The sequence below is a fragment of the Phyllostomus discolor genome, assembly GCF_004126475.2.
Source record: "Phyllostomus discolor isolate MPI-MPIP mPhyDis1 chromosome 15 unlocalized genomic scaffold, mPhyDis1.pri.v3 mPhyDis1_scaffold_12, whole genome shotgun sequence".
In the NCBI taxonomy this organism is placed as follows: Eukaryota; Metazoa; Chordata; class Mammalia; order Chiroptera; family Phyllostomidae; genus Phyllostomus; species Phyllostomus discolor.
In genome coordinates this window covers 124,476-141,132 of record NW_023397490.1, presented here as the reverse complement: position 1 = coordinate 141,132, position 16,657 = coordinate 124,476, and the positions used below count along the sequence as shown (strand labels likewise).

Below are 16,657 nucleotides of genomic sequence, written 5' to 3'. Positions count from 1 at the left end.
AGCCTAGCCCTTACCCAGCAGCTCTGGGACAGGAAGCCAGCCCAGGATTCCGAGGTGTTTCCAGTCCCTGCTCAGGGTGGAGCACAGACCTCTCACCATGGAGTTTGGGCTCCACTGGATTTTCCTTGTTGCTATTTAAGAGGTAGTTTATGGAGAATGAGAGGCACTGGATATGAAAATGGTTATGCCTGAGAGAAATATGGAATGTGTGATAGTTTCCTAACCTGGTATCTTTGTGTTTGCACTTGTCCAGTGTGACGTGCAGCTTGTGGAGTCTGGGGGAGGACTAGTGAGGCCTGGGGGGTCTCTGAGACTCTCCTGTGCAGCCTCTGGACTCACTATCAGTAGCTGTGATATGAACTGGGTCCGCCAGGCTCCAGGGAAGGGGCTGGAGTGGGTCTCACACATTAGTAGTGGTGGTAGCACCTACTACGCCCACTCTGTGAAGGGCCGCTTCACCATCTCCAGAGACAATGGCAAGAACAAGCTCTATCTGCAAATGAACAACCTGAAAACTGAAGACCCAACTGTGTATTACTGTGTGAGTGACACAGTGAGGGGAAGTCTGTGTGAGCCCAGACAAAAACCTCTCTGGGAGACAAGAGGATTAGGCTGCAGGGTTTGCTCAGTACACCAGGGGGCGCCCTGGGTACACTGAGCTAAGGGATTTGCCTGGGAGCAGCAGCTTTGGCAGCAATGTAATGGCTCGTTTCCAGGCAGATGTGTCCCTTAGCACTACACACAGAGGTTTCCCTATGGGAGCCTCCCTCCCATCATACTTCTGTGCTAACCTCTTCGGTATTTCCATTGTAGAGGCTTGTTGTAACAGATGGAAAACATTTTCATATGCACCAAACTCAGTGAGTCACCTGTCTTTGCTAACCCCTATTCCAATGAATCACCAAACCTCCAGAACTACATCAGCTGAATACAACCAGAGGCTTTGTGGGGCCCAAGAGCACAGGAACCCTACAAAGCTCAGAGCCCAAGCTGGTCAGCAGATGGACACATGCTTGCTGCATAGCAGGCAGCAGAAGTGTATGAACCCAACACCACAGATGAAATATTTTGTGGGGACGTTCATTACTTGACTCCATGTGCATGACACCAATAGCAGTTGACATCATGTGGAGGTAAGGGGACCCCCACTATTCCTTGGTATGGACGTCTAAGGTGCCTCACACACACAGGGGATATGAAAACGTTAGTCACTTCACTGAGGAGTCTGCTGAAAGCAGGACAGACTTTTCAGCAAGTCAGGACTGGCTAATTCATGTCAGGTAAGGAGTCTGGATCAGTATCTTATTGTTCAACCTTGACAAGGTCGCAAAGGGTCCTACTCACAGGAGGGGTTTGTGTGGTTTCTATCTCCCACCTGAACCAAACTATGGAGAATCCCCACTTTCACGTCAGATTCCCCATGTGTGCACAGGAAGAGAGAGAGGGGAGAACCTTACCATGCCAGAATCAGACATCAAACGCTAGAGACTGGCCCCTTATTTCACTGAACTCCTAGGAAACATGAGTGATAACACAGAGCTACCTACCATTATGAGTAGAAAATGATTTCAGTCCCTACAAAATGAGGGAAATAGTTATATGTAAGCAATAATTAAAATAATGATAAATAACATGGGATCTTAGTTCAAATTTTAGCATGGAACCTGCCCCTCTACAAGGTTGTCAGCTTGTTCTGAGAGACTTGGGTCCAGTTTCTGCTCCCAAAATTTAGAACCTTCCACAGGATTATGGACATCCTATTTGGGAAGCTTTACTGATGTAGCTTTCCCTCTGGGTGGAGTTGTTATTTGATTCATTTGTTGTTTCTAAGAGCTTGTGCTTTTGTAACTCATAAACTCACCTTTTAAAACCAGAGACCTATGGGTGGTATTAGGAGGTGGGACCTTGGGACAAGTGCCGGTCCTAAGGTGGAGCTCTCCTGAACAGCATTAGGGCCTTTATAACAGAGGAGTCAGGGAGCTCCTTTGCCCCAACCACCCTCTGATATCACAGAGAACAAACAACCAACTAGTAAGCAGGTTCTTCTCAGACATCAACTCTGACAGCATCTGTTGTTTGACGTCCCACCTCCAGATCTGTGAGAGATACATGTCTGTTCTTGGCAATGAACCAGCCCACAGTAGTTTGTTACAGCACCCAGGGTGGGTCAGGATTGCAGTGTAACATGACCACAAGGGCTGACTCCCTGGAGATTTGCTGCCATATGTTCTGTAAAAGGCAAAGCAAGAGTGTCCTTCCAGTGATGTTCATGGGCATTTTTTTCTCTGGTGTTTTTTTTCCACAGACAATTTCTTCTAGTAGGGGGTGATAGGAGGCTCCTAAACACATGTAGCAGGAAGGCAGCATTAGAAGTGGATATGGGCTATTTCAGTATTTACCACATCAGCATGGATCCAGGTCCAGGATTGACTCGAGGTAAGATGCAAAAATGCATAGTGCTCCCAGCCACCACATCAAAAGACATGGCTGATGTTCTTGAAGGTGTGGAGATTAACACCACTCAGGTCCTGGCTGGCATAGCTCAGTGGATTGAGCATGGGTTGCGAACCAAAGTGCCGCAGGTTCGATTCCCAGGCAGGGTACATGCCTGGGTTTCAGGCCATGACTCCCAGCAATCACACATCTCCCTCTCTCTCTCTCTCTCCCTCTCTCTCTCTCTCCCTCTCTCTCTCTCTCTCTCCTTCCCTCCCTCCTTTCCTCCCTCCCTCCTTTCCCTTTCTAAAAAAAATGAAACATTTTTGAAAAAATAAAATACAAGCATATATTAAAAAAAAAAATCACTCAGTAGTAGCATCGGCCAAAGGGATTTGAGGATTCATTTAGATTTGATATTTTTAACTAATCATGTCATATTTTCAACCTTCCTAGAGGTTATATGTAATAATGACAGTGTGGCATTTGGATAATAGTAACCCCTTACTGAATAATCATTATTGTGCTGTGTGCACCTCAGTCACTTCATGTCACAGTCGGTAAGTCATTAGGGGAAGAGGGGAATGTGACTGAGCACAGAGGGTGTCCAGAGGGGTTAAAATTCATGACATGTATGTATTGCTCCTTTCCACTCTCTTTCTTGATGCTGATGGACTCTCAGTGCACAGACATATAATGGACAGAGATTCTGTCTTGCAAGCACAAAGATCGTTCTTGCAGTGACCACTGACATAAGACCAGAGGCTGAAGATGCAGATGAACCTCTGTGTTCCGACCTTTCTGGCCAGGCATGTCCATGGTATTAATACAGATGCAAAAATATTCATGTAGCCATTGGGATGACTGGCATGCCTTTATTCTTGGGTGGGTAAGCTGTGCATGCTGCAAGCTGCATGTCTTTCTGAATGTCTCATATCATGGCCCTTGCTCCCAGCGTGGCACCCATGGTGGTACCAGTCCCCTTCTGTGTCTCTCATCATCATTGCTCCCAGAAGGGAGTCCCTGCCTATTTAAGTACTAGAGGGGATGCACGGCAATAAGATGCCAGAACATTACATAAGATAACTGAATTCTGTGTATGTGAGCCCACTTCATGTTATGGGAACAGTTTATTAGACCCAGTCTCAAGGCTATGAGAATAGTAGTTTATCAGGCCCCTCCAAGGCCATGGGAGCACTGCTTCCTTTAGCTACCCAGGCACCTGGGTGAAGGAGCAAGACTGCCTCCACCTACCCTACAACCTCTATGTGTGTGTTGACTCATAGACAAGGCTACACAGGGAAATTATTCTGAACCGAATAGCATGAGACACCGTGTGAGTGGAATATTACTGTAGATTAAATTATGTAAAACTGCTAGATGGTGAAAATTAGCAACAGCAATAATAATTGTACCACATGCAGACTAACCAGCCCCATATAAAATCCCCACTATCACAATGAGGGTGCTTGTCCCTCTGAGCTGAATGGGAACCCTCATCCAATTTCTTCACTTCTCTGTCCATAAGTGGAGAGGCACGTGCAAGTGGGGTGCTTCATGTGCTGACAAACCAACCCCACCACTGTCCCTGGACCTCTGATAGAGCAGCCCCAGGCCCAAGGTCTCTGCAGTTTGCATTCATTGTTGCAATTAGCACAGAGGAAACACCATGAACTTTGGGCTGAGATAGGCATTTACTCTGATGCTTTTAGGTGTAGCATTATGAAGAATCTGGGGATTTGAGTTTCTCTGTGTGTATGCCCCTCCTAGTGAGAATATCCTGTCTGAAGATGTACAGTATCATTTGGAGCTGGGGGCACCTGAGACAGCCTGGGGCTCTCTGAGACTCTGCAGTAAATGCTCTGGATTCAGTTTCAGAGACTATTATATAGCCTGGATCGGCCAGCATCCAAGAAGGAGACTGGAGTGGATAAGTGTTGTTAAAAATAAAGCTACCCATCACACTAAAGAATGCACTGCATCAGTGAAAGACACTTTCACCATCTGAAGAGACAATTTCAAAAGCGCTGCCTATCTGCAAATGAGAGTCAAGAGCACAGTCCTGCATTACACTATTGGAGACACAGAGGGGGCACGCCAATGTGAGCCCAGACATAATCCTGTGGCAGGAGGGGCTTCAACCAACAGGGGGAGCCCAAGGCCCATGAGTTCTGCAGGGGCAGGACACTTGCAGTTTAATGAAGGCTTAGTTTCATCTCTGGCCCAGGGCCTTCCTCTCTATGTAATATTCAACATGTAGATACCTAAGAAAGCAATCACCACAATGAGTCTAAGTGGATGCTTCTCCTCTATCTAAATACAATAAGCAGACACACGTGATCTCTGACTTGGAAGTTTTCCCTTAAATAGCTTTCTTGTGACAGTTCGTTTTGGTTTTCCTTTCACTGGATCATAAGTTGCCTGAAGACTTGGCTGAAAGCCATTTCTTGGTTTGTACATTGTTTGCTTACAGGTAATGCAGGCCTGTGAACTGGTGTCTCAGAAAGGCTGCTTTCACCAATATGGATGAACACCCTCCACTTCACTGTGGGACTCACTGGAACAAATAGTGAAAGAGAGAAAAATAAGCCCTTCCCACCTGTGCCCTGAAGTACGGAGCTAGGGCAGAAGTTTCCTTCTGTCCTGGGCACCCTGTTGCTCAGCATGCAGACCAGGCTTAGTTAAAAAAAAGCAGCTCTCCTGTGTCTACTGCCTGCAACCCCAACTCATGGGACTATGGGATACTTCACAGTCATAATGAGAGCATCATGTAAATGTAAATTAAAATACACATATCGTGGGCCAGCTTCCTTGAAGAACCAGGATCAATGGTTTCATAAAGCAGAGTGTGTACAAGTTTTCCTATCAGAGCACACAACTGTTAACTTGAATCAGAAGTGGGGACATCGTGAATGGTGTGGAGGAATGGGAAAGGTTGGAGCAAGTCAGACAAGCTTTGACAGAAACAGGGCAGAAAACTGGCTCAGAGCTTTATTTTTCGATGTAGTGGGAGAGAGAACTTCTGATTAGAGTAGTGTGTGCGATTTCAATCTCAAATTGACACCTAGAGGAGACCACCGATTCTTACCAGATTTCCCATGTTGGAGTAGATGGAGAAGAGGCAGGAAAGACCCATCAGTTGTCAGCAGTGAAATATGAAGGCAAGTAGAGTCTCACTCCCTATTCCATCTAACAACTATAACATGCATGAACACACATGAGATAAGGAGTCATTACGTGCGGACAACCACTGCATGCGTAGAAAATGAAATGCATGGCTATTAGAAAGCAAATGATGATGAAGGTGAAAAAGATGATGATGATGATGGGCTGAGACAGGGATATTATTGGTCCTTTGAAACTACCTCTCCTCTTCCAGATACACTGTGGCTCCTCCAGTCAGGGGTGCTCTTTCTTCCCCGTAAGTGCTGAGAGGTTTCATAAATGGATCCCGAGTGAATCATGCAGCTTGGAAGAGTCAGTGTGTGACCAGGTCAGTAAAAATACCAAAGAGGTCCAAGTCTGATTACCTTGACCTATGAGAGTGTTATTTTATTTAATAGGTACTGTGAAAATATGTATGTGGGTAACAAGGAGCCCCCTTTCCACCTAGGTGCTATAACATGCTCCTTATTTCTTTTAATCTTTACCTGTATAGTTCTAGAGTTTCTCTTTCTAAGCAACCTGTGGTTTATAATTACTTAGGCATTCTCTAAGATGATATAATCTCTATCATTCCCTGTGCTTCCTTCTGGGACTTCAGTTGAAATTTCTTCACACTCATACATCCAGTCACACTCAGTTCATGAACATGGAACATATTCTTGTGTGTGACTCAAACAAACTCCAGCATCTACACTTGGCCCAGTTCCAAAGTCACTCCCACATTGTGGGTAACTTTTCCACCAACCCTCCCCTCCTGATACTACAAACTGTTGTCATCCCCATGGCTGCTGTAATAAATGAACAAGGACAATGTAACCTGGTCAGTATCTGGGGACTTTTGTAGAAACATGCCACACAAAAATATCATTAAAATAATGATGAATTGACCTTTATTAAAATGAAATGTATCTGTTCTACCAAACCACCAAAAATTCCACTAAATGAATTAAAGGACAATCCTAGACAGAGAATGTACTTCCAAGTCATATGTCTGATGAAAGAGTTTATTATACATTAAGAATGTTAGAAAACTAGGAAAGTGCTAATCAACATTTTTAATCTGTCTGAAAGATGCATGAGGATTTTAAAGTGTTACCTATTCATCTAGTCCACCATTTCTTCTTATGCACAGTAAGATGAGGCTGTCCTCTCATCTAAGTCCAATGTGTCTCATGACAGGTAATCCCCTAACCCAGACTTATGCATTGATTGTGTTCAATAGAATAGATGTCCCCACAAAGGTCCCAGAAAGGCAGGGTACCTGACCACAGTCCCTCCCAACTTATAAGAAGAGTTTCCTACAAGCAAAATTCGATTCCAGGCCCAGGGTCCATCAACACCTGGTCTGTGGAAGCTCTAGCTCTCTCTGAAGACAGGGCTAAGTTCTCTGGACAATCAATGATACAATCACTGGAAAACAATTTGTATATGCATTTCCAAACACAAAAGCCCACAATGATTAGGACCATGACCCAGACATGCAAATTCAGTCCTTCAAGCCAAGTCTTTGGATTGTGCCATTGTAAGTTATTTTGCAGGGTGTAAAAGACCTCCTGCTCAGTGAGTTGCTTAGTGTACTGGAGTTGCTGATGAAGCTCTAGCTGGAGTTGCTAGATGTCCCTTGAAATTGAAAATAAAGGTTCCTCGCTAGTGATGTTGGACCTCTTCCCATGAGTGCTGACTGGAGTTCCACTTCAGGGGGGTTGAACACAACCTAGAGAAGCCTGCAGTGCAAGTGAGTTGTTGGCGAGTGACAAGAGCATCTTCATCATCCATACTATCTCTTACTGGATCAGGGGAATCCAATTGGAAGGAGGTGCATCATGGAGTGGGGTAGCCTTTTCTATGATATGGCTTCACCCTGTTTGCTGGCTGCTCCAAGGGTCCTTCTGGAGAGGAAATACCAGCATACCCTCCTCCCGAAGTTAATACAACAGTCATTCCTTTGTGGCTGGTGAGGGATGAACAGCCATTCATAATACAAATTTTGGTTAGCTGTCTAGTTTGAATTGCTTCATTGACAAGACTTAGCTTGGCTCTCGTGAACAGGGAGAGACACGTCCATGAAGTTAATTGGGCATTTCCTCTTCTCTCAGTTTTAGCCCTTATCCCAGAGATTAGGGTGGTTCCCAACACTTGGTTGTCTGGTTCTAATGGGCTGGGAGCAGTGCGAACTAGGCTCCCAGCAGCATAGCCTGAGAAAAGCCAGGGTTTTAAAAGGGTCACCTTTTTTCCTGTGCTTGGAAAGACAGGCCCCCTTGCTGTTTCTGCAAGTTGTAATGAGCTTGAGCAGAGAGTTAATTGCCCTGTTGTTCTCTAGACCTGGTAGCTACAAGTTTTAGAATCTGCAGGGTTTAAAAAAACTCAAATGCTTATTTTTCCCTCTCATTTTTTTCTACTTCTGCTTCCCTTCTTTCTAACTTACTCTAACGGCCTTCCTTCCCATGCTGCACACGAATGTGGCACATATCCTCTTCCTCTGTTCCTTCTTTCCCTTCTCCTTCACAGTCATTCACTTCCTTAATTTCATGTTTCTCTTTCTTTTCTATCACTTCTTTGATTCTTACTTTTTAATTTTTTTTTCTTTTCACTTACACAATCATCCTTCAGCTTGAACAGACCCTCTTTGATTTACACAGACCCTCTTCAACTTACACAACCATTCTTCAACTCTTCTAGCCCATTTTAGTTTGCCCTTTTAACTCATCCAGGCATAACCAACTTTAGAATGACCCACATTCAATCTTACATTATTTTTAAGATATAATTCCATAATTTTATACATTTCATTACCAAAACCTATATTTTTCCCACTTAAAATTCTCAACTTTCAGTAACAACAAAATAAGTAATTCGTATGTTTCAGATTGACAACTTTATGAACACATTTCACAACTTTCAGAAACAGTTTTTTCTCTACTGGCAAATACATTTGCATTTTTTTATTATTGGTGATTACTGCATTTCCTTAGTGTGCTCAGAGTGAGCTGTCTCATTATTTAGTGCCCTTGACAACTTCAGGGAGGCTGGAGAAGAGGGAGGGAGGAGACACCAGAAGTGACAGTGCTTGTTCCAAGGACAAAAGAAGTTTCTGAGCCCCCAGAAGGGGATTCAGAGTGATTAAAATACACATTTTCTCATTGTTTTTCTTCCTGAACCTTTTATTGTCTGAGAGGGGAATAAGATCTCTTTCCCTCTTTAAACAAGCAATTTAAATTCTTCCTGAGTAGAATCCTTATTATGCAACAGCATTAGAGATCTCATTCCATTTACCAGAGATTTAGCAAAACATTTCAAGGTGGAGACTGAGATGCTCCTTTCAAAGTAAAAACAAAAACAAAATTCTGAAGCAAATAGAACATTCAAGCAAACCAGTATTCTCAAATTAAATCTTCTAAGAGAAGGGAGAGAGACACTAGCCTTAGAATCATATCTGACACCACCTGGTGCTACAAATGACCCTTACAGAAACTAAATGGCGTGAAGCCCAAACAGCAGAGGCACTATCTCACACCAGCAAGTACAGTGAGTAACTTTTAAGGCCCAAATGGCACAGACCCAAGCAGCAGAGACAGAAGATTCTAGGGTTTTATAAAACAACAAAAATCAAACCAAGTTTCCCAAAACACAAGAAATTAAACAGCCTTGATTCCACTTATCTAATGCAAAATGGCTGCAAGAGAGGTGACCCTGGAAGAAGTCTCTTTCCCTTTATCATAGACACACTGGTGGCATAACCAAAAACCTCTTGGCCAAATCCCATCTGTCTAGATGTGCCTGGCTGCAGCAATGGCTCGTAGCCTCTATCCCTGTTCATTCAACAGATGTGGGAAGAACTCTGTCCAGCAGCATGCTCATCCCATCTGCCTTGGGTGGTAAATGTGTCTTCCTGGACACAGTCTTTCCATTCTGGTGGAAAAGGGGTTAGCGATTCCCTGTAGTGGAGAGCACCCCAAGTTCTTCTCCCAAATGACTTTTTTTTTTTTTTTTTTGGAGTGGTATGTGTGGGCGTATGCAACATACATGCATAGCTCATCAATCGATGTCAAAAAGGCTATATTAATACATAAATGGTTGTTATCTATAGATAACAATTGAAGGAACATAGAGATTTGTCATAGGTCAGGGTCTGTTAGCCATGCCGGTGCCAGAGGATCTTTTAAGACATGTTTCATGAAATAAGGAGTTTACTCCTCATGCTTTGAATTCAAACACCCAATTTATATCACCAGGCCTATACAAAACAAAGCAGAGCAAGCTTCAAAGTATACAATGTACATCTGAGGCCTTATTCCCATGGGGACCTTCTTTGTTAGAGCCAGGCCATGTCTGCCACCTGTGCTACCTGGTTTTCCAGGGAGACTTATTAGCCCCTTTCAGAGCTTGCTCTCGCAGGGATACAATCTTGGAAACCACACAGAGTGGTCCCCAGCACAGGGCTTCTTCAGGAGCAATGCACATGGAGGTTAAGGCTTGTTTTAATCTCTCCCAGAGCTTCCTCTCCAACTGACCTTCAGCATGTAGATACATAAGAAACTTGCCACTCCAATGAGTCCAAAGTGGTTGCATCTCCATCTAAATACATTAGGCAGGCACATATAACCAAGATCTAGGAGACTGTTCCCCTAAATATCTGCATTGTGTCTGCTAATTTTCTTGTTAGTTTGAGTAGATGACAAGGTGCCAAAACCTTTGCCTGAAAGTCATTCTTGGGTCTGCCCGTAGTGTGTTTACAAGTGAACTTCACTTTGAATTCTGGTGCAGTAAACCAAAATGTTCTCAATGTGTGTGGGCACCTTCCACACCACTAAGTGGCTGACTGGAACAAATAGTGAAGGAGAGAAAACTAAGCCATTTTTACCCATGTGCTGGATACTGAAGCTGGGGCAGGGGTCTTGTTCTGTTCTGGGCACCCTAGTCCTCAGCATTTAGCTCAGGCTGAGTTATGACAGCAGCTTTCTTTTGTCTGCTGCCAGCCACCAGAGCTCATTGAAATTTAGGAGGTTTCATTGTTGAGACAATGAACATTGACTCCTTGTAAATGTAAATGTGCATGTCTGTTTGCTTCTCTGAAGGACCATGGCTATTCTGTGTAAAGAAGAGGGCATGCAAGTTTGCCCTTCATTGGGAATGATCTCATCAGAGAACACTCATGTTTTTATTGGAAACAGTACTGGGCACTCAGTGAACATGAGGGAGGATTCCATTATGTTAGGCTAACAATTGCAAAGCCATTTCCTAAATTTCCCTGTGTCTGTTGATCACCATTGAAAATTGTGGAGCCTTGTGATGACCCAGAGATCACTGATGGTGGAATGAGCAGTACTGCATGGCATCAGAGCTCACTGTGACAGTGTCAGCAGACTAAGCTGATTGCAAGCCAAGGCCACAAAGTCCTCAGTGATTGATCTTGCAAAAGACTTTTTCCATAATGATCTCAGACAATATCCAAATGCAACCTGCTTTCACGTGGGAACATTCATGATGTGCATATACTGAAACAAACAAACAAACAAACAAAAGAAGATGTATTTGACTAATCGGATTATTGTGAACATTTTCCAAGAAGTATGTTTGTTTGATACAGGTGCCAAGGGTAGTAATACATGGTAATGACAAGATCAACATAGAAGGTAACTATGCAGTGACTCCAATGACTTGGTGGCACATGGAATTGACATGTGCTTGATAAATCCAGCACAGGTGAACAATCCTGTGGAAATGGGGACTTTCTCTTACTCTCTTATGTAGAAACCACCTGTCACATTCTTCAGCCAGTGAAAACCATAATAGATGCTCATTCCTGACCCAGGAACTGAGAACTTAGTGCCTGCCAGGCTGCTGGATTTGAGGGCATGGAGTCCTCATGGGAAACATCACACAGCTGCTCCATGACTGACTCCAGAGATGACCAGCTTAGAAAGAGAGCCTGAGCAACAACCGGCAGCACCTGAGTTCTCCCCTGTGATGGCTTGATCAGTGCCGGAGTGTCAATGATGGTTGGACCAAAAATCCAGATGCAGGAGGAGATGGTGGTTCCTGCAGCCCTTGACAGGTGTAGCTGTGAGTCGCTGAGCAGTGGTTCCATTTTTGTGTGGAATGCTGGGGTCTGAGGTCCTCAAGGCAGGTGGTAAAAGGGAATACAAGCATCAGGATGGAGAATCAATAAAGGAAGAAAAGCCAGTGTGTCCCTCACAGAGTTGACCTCACTCATGTAACAACTCCCACTCAGGCCTAGAACTAATATGGAGGCCCATCCCATGGGTAGAAATTGGGAAGAAAGGAGACTTCAACAGCATTTCCATGAAACTCATCACTGTGTGTGTGTGTGTGTGTGTGTGTGTGTGTGTGTGTGCATAACTGAGCAATAGAAATGTGACAGGATTAGGGCCACATGCAGGGTCCCCAGATGGGACCTTCAAAAGGAAGAATCTGAGGACACCAGGGGCCTCCAAAGTCCTCAAGAATTTCCAGAGTCAGAAGTGTTGGCAGTGTCAGTGCATCAGGCAGCTCCAGGAAAGGGGCTCCCTGGTGGCTCATAGAACCCTTTTTTGGAGTTTCCCTGCATAGTCACTGGGGTTAGTAAGGTCAGTTCTCTGTGTCTAGAGATGTAAAAGCACATTGTGTCTCTGTGGAAGCATTCTGAAGTCAGGGTTCTGTCTTCAATTTACAACTAGTGCCAATGAGATGCCCATGACCTCTGAGGCCAGACAGCCCCCCCGCCCCCGCAGGACTCAGGCTGGACAGCAGGAGACACACAAGACCCACAAGTACAGGACTGATGTCCCAGCATCAGATGGAGAGGGAGCTGGGGAGAGATTTCCTCCGAGGGTCTGCATCCTCCTTTTCCCATTAAAAAAAAAAAATCTAAATGAGAGTTGGACATGAGATGATCCAAAATGCTCAATTCCATTAGAGCATTTATGAAAGTATAAAGCATGAGCACCACAAACAATAAGGCCATTTCTATGGCTTCTTTACATCTCAGTTGTAAGGAACTTGACACAGGGATTATCTTATTGACCCACTAGGTTGAGAATTTTGTAGACACACTTACCCAGTCATAAGACAACCGTGTACCACGGCCAAACTGTCCCAGGTGTCTCTGTGTCACTCAAAGTTGGGGTCACCATGAAGGAGCATGTCTTGCAGGGCTTTGTGTCTCAGGGGGATGAGCTATTTCTTTACAGAACTTAGGGACTGGGCAGGGGACACATATCATCACACAGGGATTAGGACTGGGTTCATCAGACTCCCACTGAATGTGGTCTCTGTGTCCTCCAAGTTCTCTCAGGTGGGGTCAGGACTTCAGCTATGAAACACTCTCCCTCATGAATATGCAGAGGAGAGAAGTAGACTAGGTTGAATATGAGTGTGCCTGATCACTGAGAGCATCACCCATGGTGACACCCTCCCCTACAGAAGTCCTGACAACACATCCCCTCACAGTGGACTGGAGCAGGAAAAACCCTCTACCTGGTGGCAGTGGCTATAGGTAAGGAGCTCTCCAGTCTCTGGGTTGATGAAGATACCAAGGAAAATAAAGTCATGTCTGATCTCCACAGGTGAGAACTCCCAGGTGCAGCTGGTGCAATCTGGGGCTGAAGTGAGGAAGCCTGGGGCTTCAGTGAAGGTCTCCTGCAAGGCTTCTGGATGCACTTTCACAGGCTAATGACTATGATGGATACAAAAAGCCCCAGGACAAGGGCTTGATTGGATGGGGAGAATCACCCCGGTGACAGTGAAAGAAAGTACACACAGAAGTTCCAGGGCAGAGTCATCATGACTGCAGACATGTCCATGAGTAGAGCATGCATGAGGCTGAACAGTGTCAAAGCTAAAGACTTGGCTGTGTATTACTGCATGAGAGACACTGTGATGACCCACATGCTGAATGTGTCACAGACCATGAGGGGTGGGGAAGTTTGGCTGGGCAGAGGGCATGGCAGGGAGATGGGCCTCCTGATTTCCTCACACACAGGTGGGATCTGAGAGTAGGACTGATGCTGCCATGGGCAAATCAAAAACTCAGGGAATGTTTCAGTAGACCAACTATACCACAGGGAAGAGGCCATTAAGATGCTGCAGAAAGGGCTGTCATTATCTGTTGTCATTTTGCCTACCCATTTGTAGCCTACTGCTCCTCTGAAAGAAGTGTTTCATCAATGCTTCCTCTGAAAATCCTTGGTCAGGGAACTTGGGGATTTGGGCAAGGTGACACCTAGCAAGTTCTAGTGCATTCACTTATTTGTGAAAACAGGATTTGTGATTGGGGAAAAGTAAGTACATGAAAGTAAAGGGGGATTTCTATGGTCTTGTCTCTGGCCCAGCATCACACACATGACATTCTGACAGCAAAGTCCACATTTCAGCACAGTGTGTGACATCACAGCTCTCTTTCAGCCCTCTCTCAGGGGGAGATCCTATGGATTCTCCTCACCTGAGAGCAAATCCCCATGAGTACCCCTGTCTTTGAGCTAGTACTGATGTCATCACACAACAAGGGACATCGTAGGGACACCCTTGACAGTGGAGCATGCACTTTCAGCCTCTACTATCTTCTTATGTCAACTGAAACAATTATCACACACCTGGCTCTGCAATCTACACACATTGTTCTTGCACATTCTGGAGGTCAGTGTGAAAGTGTCAGTTCAAACCAGCTTCATTTACCATCCATGGAAATTCACCCCCATGAATGGAGAACCATTTTCCATTTAGCACATCGATACTATGAGTACATCAAGCTCAAGTTCAGAGGATGCCCATTCTGTGTGGCCATAGTGACAAACTCCCATGGGTCACATGCAGACATGAATAGAGACTGTGAGAAAGAGGAGATGGTTCTTTTGAAATTAACTGTCAAAGATTTAGGGGGGCCCATTATACTCCCTCCCCTGCTTCCTGATAACAGCTGCATTGAACATCCATGTAAACACAGATACTAATATAGAGCATCAGTCTGAACCTGCAATGATGAATAGTTTAACATAAAGTCAGATCCACCAGGTCCAGTAATGGGAGGTTATTTGAAAGATTTATTCATCCTGTTATTAGTAGATAAAGAAAATAATGCTCTTCATATAAATTATGAATTTATTCATACCTGTTATTTTCTGTTAGTAATTTACAGGGTTTTCTATAATCAAATTTATAAAATTTCAACATACTTACTCCCCAGTTTCTACATAAATATTCACCTAAGAACTTATACTTATGACCGAGTTTCTTCTGCATCCCAAATGTGTGAACCTACTTTTCCAAGAGTCTACAAAATGAAAACAAATGTGAGGCAGTTAACATGCTACATAGTCAGCACCAAACTTCACTAAAAAAACATATTCCTGGTCACACCACCCACTTCTGGGAAGGGTTCCCGCTTCTGTCTCCTAAAGAACCACACAGACCCTCCAATTCCTCCAACACTGTGTCCACAAGCTCTGGGGTCACACTGTCTCCTTAGTTCATAGTCTGATCACTTTGTAGAGGAAATAGGAGAGATGCAACTTCCCATGACAAGAAGAGGAACCTACTAAAATTTTAATGGTCCCTGTGGTCATGAGCTTTGAATTTCCTTGGTGTGCTCATTACTGCTGACTTTCAAAGGGATCTCTTATTTTAAAACCTCTCATTTATGAAAATTCAGTCTCCTTGGTCATGTACACATCTCATGGACCAGTACAGGCTCAAATGTGGGGAGTAACTGGTAACAGACATGTTCCTTTAGATATGTCACACTCTGGGGCTATGTCCTTCATGTCAACATCTAGTCCCAGAGCTCCCTATATAGCTTGGGGGCATGCAAATAGGACTCATCTGCTCATGAAAAACAGCCCAGCCCTGACCTTGCAGCTCTGAGACAGGAGCCCAGCCCTGGATTCCCAGGTGTTCCCAGTTTCTGCCCAGGACAGAGCACAGACCACTCACCATGGAATTTCATTTCATCTGTGTTTTCCTTGTTACTGTATTAACAGGTAATCTATAGAGAATGGGAGACACTGAGTGTGTGAATGGATACATCTGAGAGACAAAATTGATGGGCAAGAGTTTTCTGACCTGATGTCTTTGTGTTTGCAGGGGTCCAGTGTGAAGTGCAGCTGGTGGAGTCTGGGGGAGGCTTGGTGAAGCCTGGGGGGTCTCTGAGACTCTCCTGTGCAACCTCTGGATTCACCATCAGTAGCTACTATATGCACTGGGTCCGCCAGGCTCCAGGGAAGGGGCTGGAATGGATCTCAGCAATTGCTGGTAGAAGCACATACTATGCCAACTCTGTGAAGGGCCGATTCTCCATCTCCACAGACAATGGGAAGAACACACTCTACCTGCAAATGAACAGCCTGAGACCTGAGGACACGGCCATGTATTACTGTGCGAGAGACACCGTGAGGGGAAGTCATTGCGAGCCCCAACACAAACCTCCCTGAAGGAGGCAGGGGGGCTGGGATGCAGGGGAAGCTCAGGACACCAGGGGGCGCTCAGGGCACACTGAGTACTGGGTTCAGTTTTGAAACAGCTGCAAGTGCACTTTAACTGTTGGATTTTGCAGGTGTGGGGTTAGTTTTCTACACAGCAGTTTCTTACAGGGAGCCTGACTTCCTTCATGATTCTGTGATTACTTCTTAACTATGTGAATTGCAGAGGCTTGCTGTAATAGGAAGAAAACATTTTCACACACACAGGAGGCAGGAAGTCACAACGTTTGCTTAATGTTATCCTAATGAATCATAGTTAAATTATTAAATTTTCATGACCCATATCAGCTAAATTCAACCAAACATTCTGCTGGACCCAACAGTGCAGCCCAATCCCACACAGCTGAGTCCAAGCCAGCCAGCAGCAGACACATGCATGCTGAACAGTGGGGAAAAACGCATATGCACACAATGCCAGATGAAAAGTGCCCTGGGGGAGACAGTATTGACCTGACTCCATGTTCACGACGACCAATAGTGGTTGTCATCATGTAGGTGTACAGTGACACACACCCTAACTTGGTGCAGGTGTCCCGGATGGTGATGTCACACACAAAGAGGGACTATGAAGTAGTTTTTCACTTCAT

General features: G+C 44.7%; 2 long non-coding RNA genes across 2 annotated transcripts; one reads left to right on the top strand and one right to left on the bottom strand.

The window, feature by feature from the left end:
• Positions 1 to 353: 353 nt before the first annotated feature.
• LOC118498617 lies at positions 354 to 15,988 on the bottom strand. Its single transcript, XR_004901104.1, has 2 exons — positions 15,943 to 15,988; positions 354 to 515 (listed from the first exon to the last, which is right to left on the bottom strand). It is a non-coding gene; the product is annotated as an uncharacterized LOC118498617 (long non-coding RNA).
• Positions 15,540 to 15,903, top strand: LOC118498618. The gene is made up of 2 exons (XR_004901105.1): positions 15,540 to 15,572; positions 15,676 to 15,903. It is a non-coding gene; the product is annotated as an uncharacterized LOC118498618 (long non-coding RNA).
• Positions 15,989 to 16,657: the final 669 nt, after the last annotated feature.